Here is an 11631-nt window from a genome sequence, read left to right on the forward strand (position 1 = left end):
ATCGTAGTGTAATAGGGACAATTAGTGGTTTGTGGAGGTGGGTGTATCATGTGCATGGTACATCTGTTCCACAAAAAAAAAAAAAAAAAAAAAAAAAAAAAAAAAAAAAAAACGGAAAGAACATTGTATAGAGATGTAAAGAACATTTAATTAAAGTGGAAAGAACATTTAGTTAAAGTGAAAAGAACATGTTATAAAATTGTAATTATTAAAGAACACATATCTAAAGTGAAAAGAACATAGTGTTAAAATGTAATAAATGTGATAATTTTTTTAGCGTTTATTTTAAAAGAACATGAGAGATATTAAAAAAAAAAAAAAAAAAAAAAGGAATTATCATTGGTACACCCCAAGTTTGGGCTTTTATCAATGATACACCTGCTTAACTTTTAACTATCCGTGGTAAACCTATATTTTCAACACTTACCTACAGTAAGCATTCCGTTAATTATACATTAGCATTATAGGTTAATGGCGTACAATTTTGATCAATTTTAACTCCCTCCTTTTTTTTCCCTCCTATATTTAAAGTAACCCATCCATCCACCTCTGTCACTATATAAATGGAGAAGAAAAAGAAGATGAAAGCTACATAAATCAGAGCAAATGAGGAGGCTTCGTTTATATAATGACAAAGGTGAGTAGGTTACTTTACATAAGAAGAGGGAAAATAAGGAGGGGAAAAAAGAAGAGAGTTAAAATGGTTAAAAACTCAAAATTGCAGTCATGGTTAACGAAATTCTTATTTATAGCTAATTAGTTGAAAGTACAGGTTTAGTGGTTTACCACTGATAGTTAAAACTTAAGTAGGTGTATCATTGATAAAAGCCCAAATCTGGGATGTACAAATGATAATTTCCCAAAAAAAAGAACATAGAGCTATTAATAATGATGAACATAACACTATCTTATAAAAACATCATCTTCAAGCTTTGTCACATTATTCTCAAATTCAATATCTATATTCATCAAATTTCAAAAAGGAAAATAAACAATGAATTTATGATTACAAAATATTCTAATTCAAATCTAAAATAACACACAATTAATGGAAAATAAATACAATATTTCATTCAAAATTACCTTCGATCTTTGATCAACAAATCCACGTATTAACCTTCATTAGCAATCACTCCATTAACAAAACAATTATCAAAAGCACTACCAAACTCAATCTACATGCACAGGCATTGTCTTTAATCAGTGGAATTTCTTTTTCTCTATAAATTTTCTATTTCTCTCTCTAAGATTTTCTAAAGAATTCGAACAAGTGAAATTAATATATGAAGAAATATACAAATTTCTAAATTGAGATAGGGAAATAATTACCAAAACTCTTCAATTATGGGACAAATAATTCATTTAAAGATTGAAAAGCTAGATGTTCTGTAAAAGATACTATTATGTTCTTTCTTTTTTTTTTTTTTTGTTGAATAAAAATAATATCCATTACATTATATTATAATGTTCTTTATTAATATTACACATGTTCTTTATGATGTTTTTTTACTATATGTTTTTTATAAAACAACCAGATCTATGTTACATTGACACGGGTACGGGTATCCGATATTGGTACGGATCTGAGTGTCCGATACGACATTTTCAGAAATTTAAATCACGGGGACACCGTCTTAACTTTGGACTCGGGTACGAATACACAATATAAATTTTTTAAGAAAAAAACATGCAGATAATTTGTGCAACAAAATTAAACTTATTCATTAAAATTGATTACCTAAATTGATAAACAACGTAGTATCTTTTAACTAAGTACTCCGTATAAAATATTGGGGAGACTTGTTTGGGAAGCCAAACCAAAAGAATAATTACTGAGTAAACCAAAAATGAATGATAACCACAAAACCTTTTTTAGCTCTATACAAACAGTTTTCTTCCTTGGGAAACCACAAAGTTTTTTATTAAAAAATAAATAAATAAATAAATGAATAGACAAAAAATTATTACTGTACTTCTTGGGAAACCACAAAGCATTTTCAAATAAAGGTAAAAAAAAAATCATTTATCTTCCTTAAAAGCTTCGACTGTTGCTTTCTTCTCCTCTCTTTATATCTTCGCTTCTTCAATGGTTGCTTCCTCCCTACCATGTAAAACCTTTTCATGACATTCTTGTCGTACCCGACAGCTAAAGACGTATCCGGAACGTATTACAAATCCGGATCCGTGTCGGGTCGTATCGACCCTGGTACGACGGCAAAAATGTTGTGTCCGAGTAACACAGTATATGTTCATTACAAAACAATCATATGTGATGTTCTTTATAAAATAGCTATATGTTCTTTACAAAAACAACTATATGTTATTTACTGAACAACTATATGTTCATTCCGCCTTTTTTTTTTTAAAAGAAAACCGAATGCACGGAGCATGGTGCATATGCCAACACGGAAAATATTTCGTAATAGGGGTTACTTGATCGGTGTTAAAGGGGTTACTTCATCAGTGTTATTGAGTTATTCAGTTAGTGTTATAGGGGTTACTGATATGTCCATTTTATATAGTGTTTTACCCCCGTCCCTTGGTCGTTATTAGTAGTGTTTTTGGCTCTTTCGGGCCACTTTTATTACTAATTTGTGTGTTCTAGTGTTTTCGTAGTTTTAGTTGTATTTTACAGGAAATTGCACTCTTGGAGCATTTTCCCGGGCTTTATTGGATCGACGACGGAAGCTAGAAGGACACGACCACTTTTGGAGCCCAGGATCGGTGAGAGCCGGTGATTAAGGGCTCGGTAATTGGGATCACGAGGCATTTGGACCAAGTATTCGAGACCCGAGAGGAAATCCGGATTGGGCCGAGAAATCTAGCCCAATCGAAGTCCAAGCCTCGAAGAAGAAGACCGGGCCCGATCGGGTGAGCGTAGGCTCGATCGGGCGCGGCATGCCAGCAATGGGCGTTGTAAAAAGGCGGGCCCGATCGGGCGCGTGTTTTCTTAGTAGCTGATTAGTTTAGTTATAATTCTTGTTTTTAGGAGAGGTTTAAATACGATTTGTACGGAATTATTAGTAACCTTCTTTCCTAGACTTTCTCTCTCTACTTAGTATTTTTCTCTCTCTTAAATTCTCTCTAAACTTTTGTTCTTAATACTTCCTTTAATTCCAGATTTATTTTTGGTACAATTTCTTCCCTTTTTAATTTCAGCTATTTTAATTGTTTTCTTGATTATGCTTTTAATGGTTTACTTGATTGGCTTAGTTATGATGATTAGTGAGTAGTTCCATTCTAGGGTTTATGGGGATCCATAATTAATATGAAGGGATAGTTTGTTATAATTGATTATTGATATTGCATGGTAATTTCCTATTGAATTGTTTTAATTCTTTGCAATTAGATTATGAATCGAGCAGATGTAATTTGATTGTGAATGTTTAGCAATATTAAATTGATGAATCGAGCAGATATTGGTTTAATATTAAAGACTAATTTTAATAGGAACTTAGGTCTAGTAAATTGCGAGAGCCTGTTAGATCTATGTTGATTAATAAATTGCGAGAGTCTGTTAACCATGTTATCTATACATTGTTAATTATTAATTACTTCGTTCTATCTCGGAATATTAATTATTGGTGAACCTGTGACCCTAGGTTTCCTTATTATTGATTCTTTTCTCCCTAAACTTATTCTTCGTAGTATAGAATTCATATCTAAAAATATTGGTTACTTAGATAATTTAGATTATAATGATTAATTAGAATTAAAAAGATTTGTTTCCCTGTGGAGATCGACCCTACTTCCCTATCTACTTTAGTTAGAGATTTAGGTATTTATTTTTTATTAGGGGATACGACTTTACCCTGTCAGTTACTCAGTCAATATATAAGGGTTACTTGGTCAGTGTTACATGAATTACTTTGTTATTTTATAAATGGTCACATAGTGTGGCTAGCCACACACAATGACACAAGATAGGCTTAAAATTTTATGGGAAAGTTATTGACTTGTTATCTTTTGTCACCAAAATGGTGTCTTTTATTTTATTTTTTATTTTGTGAATTTTACAAAAATTGAAAAATCTTATTAGTCTGTAAATTAGAATATGTGTACATTAATATAGGTGAAAAAAGAAGCTGCATATTAATTTTTAAGAAAATATGGTTATCAAAACTTGTTAATATCAAGGTTAATTTTGTAAATTTAACAATCATACCAAGGGTAAATGTGTGAATTTAGCAACCACACTCCTTTTCTCTCCCCTCTATCACCACTGCACAACCACTAGTACCACCTACCGCACCACCACACGACCATTAGCTTCATCAACTGACCACCGCACAATCAGTAGCGCCACGAGCCAATCACCGCATGACCATTAACACCACCATTCAACTGCCACACCACCATGAGCACCACCAGCATAAGCAAATCCCTTTCCCTACGGGGTAAGTATGGGCCCAATTTCATAATTTGCTACTAGGGTGTCTTTTGTTTGGCCAATCGACAGATTTAAAGCCGCTAAAGTGGTCGATCTTGGCCATGGCCATAGGAGGGGAGGAGCTAGAAAGAAGGAAATAGTGGCCATGGGAATAGAGGAGAGAGAAAGAAATAATGTTCATCACTACAAGAAAAATCACTTTTCGTAGCGATTATTTCGTAGCGATTGTTCATTCGCTACAATATGCAAGTATGTTTGTGAAATAATTAAGGATGTCGTATCATTTTTACAATCGTCATGGTTTTCCCATCTAAAATCGATACGAAAAGCATAATAATACATATCCACACTATTTTTACACATTTATATAATTTTGAGAAATCGTATCATTTACAATCGCCACTAAATCCTAAAAATCGATACGAAAAGCCTTTTCAACACTAGATATATAAATATTGTTTGAAAAAGAATACATAAAATATGTCATAGCTTATTGGTGAAACATTTAATATAAGAGTTTGAGGTTGCATGTTCGAATATTGTAAAGATCATAAACTTTAATATGTCAAAGCTTTTTGTTGCAATTACAATCGATACTAAAGGTTATTTTCTTGTAGTGCATGTGAAGGGAGGAGAGAGAAAAATTGGTGATATAAACAAATTTTTGTTAATATGAGATATCAACTGGTTTTGCCCTTAATTTTTGCCTTCTCATTTTAAGAAGTTCTATCAACATTAGATTTGTCATAAACTCAGAATAACCTATCATGCGAGATTGAGGAAAAACTCAAGTGGTTAGAGCTTCCTTTCTGATTCCAAGAGATCTAGGGATCGATTCTCATCACTCGCCTTTAAGACTCTCTAATCACCAAAAAAAAACCTCCGTATGGTACTTGATCGAATATTTTTATTTGGTGAGGAATAATATATCAACAATTTGTTATTACTAACCAACTAGAAAACATAATATTTTGAATTGACCTTGATTCAGGGCACTATAATTGAGTAATTATTACTCAAGTATTATCCAATGAATGTAATGACTCATCTCTTTTTTGCTCTTTGGCTCCAAGTAGGGGTGTTCAAATCCGGGTACCCGAGCGGGTACCCGGATTTTCGGGTAGTTTAAACCTCAGCCCATGTCCCGACCCGAGAAAATCGGGTACCCTGGTTTCGAGGACCCGAATTACTCGGGACGGGTCATAGGTTACCCGAAAATCTTTATAATCAATTACTCCAATATGTAAAATTTAAAGCAAATTAAGAAAATTACTTTGTTAGTAACTGGAAAAAACTTCATTATTTCAAAAATAAAAAAAGAAAATACTTCATAGACTAGCAAATTTGATGAGAGTCTCTGCCAAACTTTGAATTACTAATACATTATATCTTTAAACAACTCTAACTACATACTAAAAAGAAAAGGGGAAAAAAAAAGTATAGCAATTGGATTTTACACTTTACAAACAGCTAACTTGAATTAAGTACTTCGTATAAGCCAAAAATAGACACCATAGGCTACTGAGTTGTTTGAAGATATAACGTGTAAAATCGATTTGCCGCCGACCGCATGCCACCGTCTCGCCATATGTATGTCAAAGTTGACAGAACTGCGTGGTTTGTAAAGAGGGAGAAAGAGATTAAAAGAGAGATTGTACAGAGGAATAGAGGATAGATAGTGAGGAGAGATAATGAGGAGAGAGAGAAGCAAAAGAATGTAGAGAGGGAAAAAGAGTGACGACTATGAGGAAAACTGAAACCCTAAGTGAAAGTGAGTAAGTGGGCTGGGCTGCTTGGAAAGTTGGGGGTATTTTTTTTAAAAAAAAATTCTGTCAGGAATTCGGGTACCCGAGATTAGCTAAATGTGTCCCATGTCCCGGCCCACGAAACTACTATTTTAGCGGGACGGGTACCCGACCCGAAAAAAAACTGAAAAAAAGGTCAATTTCCCGTCCGGTTTTTTGTGGGTCATCGGGTAATCGGGACGGGACAATCGGGTCGGGTTTTTTTGAACACCCCTAGCTCCAAGGGCTTTGAAAAACTTGATGAATGATGATACCAAGAAGTAGCAAATTTTGGAAAAAAAAAAGTGTATTATGCACACTTATCATCATAGCATGTATCGTGACATTCTTGTTTATGGAAAGTGTAACATTTATAACGAAATGGAAGATAAAAAGTACTTAATTATATTGTGTTGACAAGTAGATCCAGTTATAAATTAAATAATATTAAAAAAAAAAAAAAAAAAAAAAAAAAAAAAAAAAAAAAAAAAAACTCTTAAGTAGTCAACAATTAACATATAAAGGTCACAATGTAATAATCATTAGTACTATATGAGTATATAATAACTTGATCAGGAATAATTTGGGCTTAAAAACTTGTTATTTTAGGTAAATAATAATTTGATGTAGAATGAATAGGATGATTAGATAAAAAAAATTCGAAAGCTACGAACTTAAAAGCTAATAAGTATACTTACTATATATAGTTGCACGCAACTTGCAAGTGATACTAACCCAGGCCACCATAAGCTAGATACACGACTTTGAGATTGATTTAGGTGTAGTTGGTGTTAAGTTTTGGTGAATTATCATGTGCGCTTATTAAAAATTTTGATGCAAGTGTTATACATGGACTTTTATTTTCTTCCAACGTATTCATGACAAATTTCAAGAAGCCACTAATTAAAATGCTAAATAACATATCCATTAATGCTTGTATTTTGATGGATAGACAAATTTAAAAATCCAAATTTAAACAATATCTATCATTGGTTGCTAGGTTGTATTACTAATTATATAGCTACATAGGAGAATAATGTCAAACCAGTTAAGATTGTATATAAATAGGGAGACTCCATAATATATAAGACAAACATTTCTAAATGATTTATTAGTAATAAATATACTAATAGTCTTCAAAATTCATCACTCGAAATGGAGGGGAAAATGGTTTTCTACAATTCCAAGAAGATTGTAGTAGCCATTCTTTTCATCTTGGCTCTAGGTAATATAAGTAATTTGTTTGCAATCACATATGATGCAATTTATTAGTCCATTATATTTTTATAGGTGTTTCGATCATATTATTAGAAAAACTTTATCATCTAAGCACTAATGGTCTATTTGATATAATAGTTGATAACTGATGGTGGAATAAATGAGAATGAATTTGGTGTAGTTTGACACACAATAAAGTAGCATCATAAATTCATAATGAATGTTTTTTTAATCATAAATTAAGGTCAATTAGCATCACATACCATATAATAGCTACGCTGAAAAAGTCCACCCATCAATAGCTCGTAATGCCCCATATGGTGCTAATTACTGGCGTAAACCATCCCATGGCATTATTAAAATAAATTGTGATGCGTATGTGAGGGATGTAACTCAACTTGGGGTGGTTGCTAGAGCATCCTTGCGGCTGCCGTGAGGAAAGGTGAAGATGGCTAGTTTGTGGAGGTAGGTCAGGCTGTAGCTGTAGTTTTCGGGTTGAAGATCGCTAGAAGAATGGGGTATGCAAGGGTACAAGAGGAGAGTGATGCGTTGAATGTGGTCACGAGGGTGAAGCAGAAGACAAATGGTTGCTCACCTTTCTTCCTTATGATTGATGATATTTTAGCTCTTTCATTGTTGTTTAATTGTTTTTCTATTTCTCATGTCAAAAGGTCCTGGAATACTGTAGCTCACTTCGTGGCAAGGTGGGATACTAGAAACTGTGATGAGTTTGTTTGTCTTGGTCCATTTTCACAAAGTCTATTGACTTTAGCAGAACTTGATCCATCTTAATATAATTCCCAACGTTCCTAAAAAAAATGCATCACGTACCATGGACCTTAGTGTCAACATTGAATCTCTCATAAACTTACAACACAAATTTATGTTCATTACCTTGATTTATTACTGCATACGTATACCAAATATATTGTAAGATTATTAACCCTACAAATTGATGCTATATGTATGTGAAACTTTTGCAGCGCAAATCATGGTTGTTAAATCTAAAAATTGTGGTATTACCGGAGAAGAATGTAAAACTTTCCTAGGTGCTGGTTTTGATGATTGTTGTGATGGATATAGGTGTAGCAAAGGTGCTGGTTTGAAATGTGTAGAAGGTAAGTGACAAACTATGTCATTATTTTCCTATGATATTATTGAATTGTGATAATTTAGTTCTAATAAAATTGTTTTGAGTCGAGTCAGATTTTGACACTTTTACTCCTTATGTAATATGCTTCGTAAAACTTTATTTGTAGATCCCAAGCAACATTGCTCAAATGTGGGGGGAAGTTGCGGCTTAATCTCTTATGACTGCTGTGGAAAAAGCACATGTTCCAATTTTTTTGCAGGCCATTGTAAACCATGATTATCACAAGGCTCGTTTATGTGGAGCTTTATTTCATTTGAGTTAGTTAGATTGGCTATTTAATGGTTCTTCCAATTAATAAATACGAATTACTAAAGATATACAGTACTCCTTTATCATTGTAACACTTATTTACAAAATCAGTATTGTAATGCACTTGAATTTTTTTCATGTGTGATTTGGAAAATATAAGGGAAAAATTGTTCTAAATAATCTATCATTTGCCTCATCCACCCAAAATAATTCCACTTATCGATTATTTTTTAATAATCCGACTTTTATACCTCATCCGCTTTAAATGGTCATGTAACACCCCCAAATCTTCCTCTATGGAAATACCAGTATAATATGTATAATTTATACCGTAAAGATAGACTTGGGCGTATTACCGCCGCGTGATTACGCAAGGCTACTCAAAATACTTAACTTAATAACAAACTGGCAACGAAAACTCAACTTTATTTTATTAACTAGGTTAGTTCCCGTGTCATGCACGGTAATTTTCAATAATAATTATTAAACTATCATTATAATTGGTTTTTATACAAAAAAAAAATCTTAGAATATAGTTGACAAATTTTGATCAAAGTACTGAATTACAAAAGATATGTTAGGTATTTTTTTTTTTAATTATTTTTTTATAACTATATAAAAAAATGTGTTAAAGATATGTCAAATCTTTTTATTTTTAGAAATTATATTGTATAACAATAGGGAATTATTTTGTATAGAATTTGTTTCTTTAATATAATTTTTTAAAAAAAAGGACACACCAGGAGATAACACGTGTCATTACTGGTGTGTTTTTTAGTATATTGTTTTTTATACTTATAAAAATTGTAACATTGTTGTGAGTACTCAAAATAAAGACAAGACCAACATTCCTAAACTAGGTGAAGCAAATCTCAAAACTCCCATATGCTCATTCATGACTCCACCTGAAAATAGTCAACACTGTTTACCATTACGGTAAACAGGGCGAACCAAAACAAATAAGAAATACGAATTAACAAATTATATTATGTACGATAAGTTCAAGATAATGTAAACTCAATTTACTTACAAACATGCTTTTAAAATCAATTCCAATAATTAATCCAATAGTTTCAAAGTCATTATTCCAAAACCGATTCCAATGATTCAATATTCAAAATAATAGTTAATAAAACCAATTCCTTTATTAAGAACTAATTCCTTTTAATCAAATTCCTCACCCAAGTGTGTACACCCCCCAAGCTAGTCTCCTTATATTACAAGGCTATTCTCGAGGAAAGACCCGATCATACAAAGTCCAAGACCTTATCAATAAACCAAATTCGCATAGTGGGATTACCAACATGATGCTTATAAAACATTAATAATAATAATAATAATAATTCAATGGTTCAATAAATCCTTTTAATATCCAATAGTTCCAATATAATTCAAATTTTTTTTTAATTAATTCCACATGCTTTCAAAATCAAACCTTGTAAATAAGAGAATAAAATCTCATATTAATGACTTTTGAAAATCAATAACTCTTCCTTGAAAAAACTTTTATTTAATTTAACAAACTCTTTAAAATCAAATCCTTTATTTAAACATGATAAGTAATTCAAACCATTCAAAACATAATTAAAAAACCAATCATTCAAAATACTTTTATTAAAACAAATATTAAAATCAATACCTCCAACATAATTCAAGTCAATTTAATTTAATCACCAATAAAATCACATAAAACATGATTTAAACCAATCACTTTCAAATGTATCTAGCCACCTAAACGTACCTCGATCCTTGCTAGCAAAACCACACAAAAAGAACCTCAAGAACCTTGATTCCGAATATCAATCAATACTTCGCACTTTCAAAGTTCAATAACGAATACACCTTGCAAATAACATAACCATAAGGTTATCACAACATAAACTCAAATCTAATGTGCATGGACTATAAGCTCTTTTAAAATAACACTTTAATATAAAATTATAGCTCTGAAATAGGTATTTGTATTTTAGAAAACTAACCATGAAGAATAAGGAATAGGATTAAAGAGAATTGAATTTTCGTTGGAAAGAATAGGCAGAACTTGCAAGGGCCATAAATCCTTCAATATAACTCCGAATTTTGTGATTCTTGAGCCTAACCTCAAGGATTTTTTGAGAGAAACAATCTTGTGTGAATGTCAATACCCCAAAAACTGAACAAAAGTACCCGAAAACTGGATTCAATTATAAACGTGATGATTTGTGTAAAAAGAGGAGAAGAAAAGTATGAAAGGGTTTAGGGAAAAGAAGAATAAAAGAGAGAAGAAGAGAATTGGGTTTTTCGCGTGAAGAATATATGTGAGGTATGAAGGGATATTTATAGGTTCATGAATGAGGAATTATGGTAGGATAATGTAGGAAGAATTATGGTAAAAAGAATTAAGGAATTACTTGGAGAAGTGAATAAAGAAATATGTAAACTTTTGATATTAACGTGGTTAAGAATAATAGAATTTAGGAAAGTGTGTTTGTCATGAAAAAAATATGACAAAAGAGATTACTTGGGGAATAATCTAAGATGAAATAAGGTAGGAAAATAAGATAATCAAATATTTAGTAGATGGGAAATAAAAATTAAGGAAAGTTATAGATTTAAGGGAAATAATTAAAAATACAAATTACCAAAATAAATCACCCATAAATCAACCAAGGTAACCGAATATTTTGAGCTTCCATAGCTCAAAATTTCAGACCCCTTATGTAGAATTTAGGAAGTTATTTTGCTAGATTTAAGGATTAAAAATAATTGTGTAAATAATATATTTTGTGTAATATAATTAATTAAAAAAAATACCAATTATTCACTAATTAATTTAACTAAGAAAAATCAGAATTTCT

Source organism: Chenopodium album, chromosome 5, assembly GCF_948465745.1.
Source record: "Chenopodium album chromosome 5, dcCheAlbu1.1, whole genome shotgun sequence".
Taxonomy (NCBI): Eukaryota; Viridiplantae; Streptophyta; class Magnoliopsida; order Caryophyllales; family Amaranthaceae; genus Chenopodium; species Chenopodium album.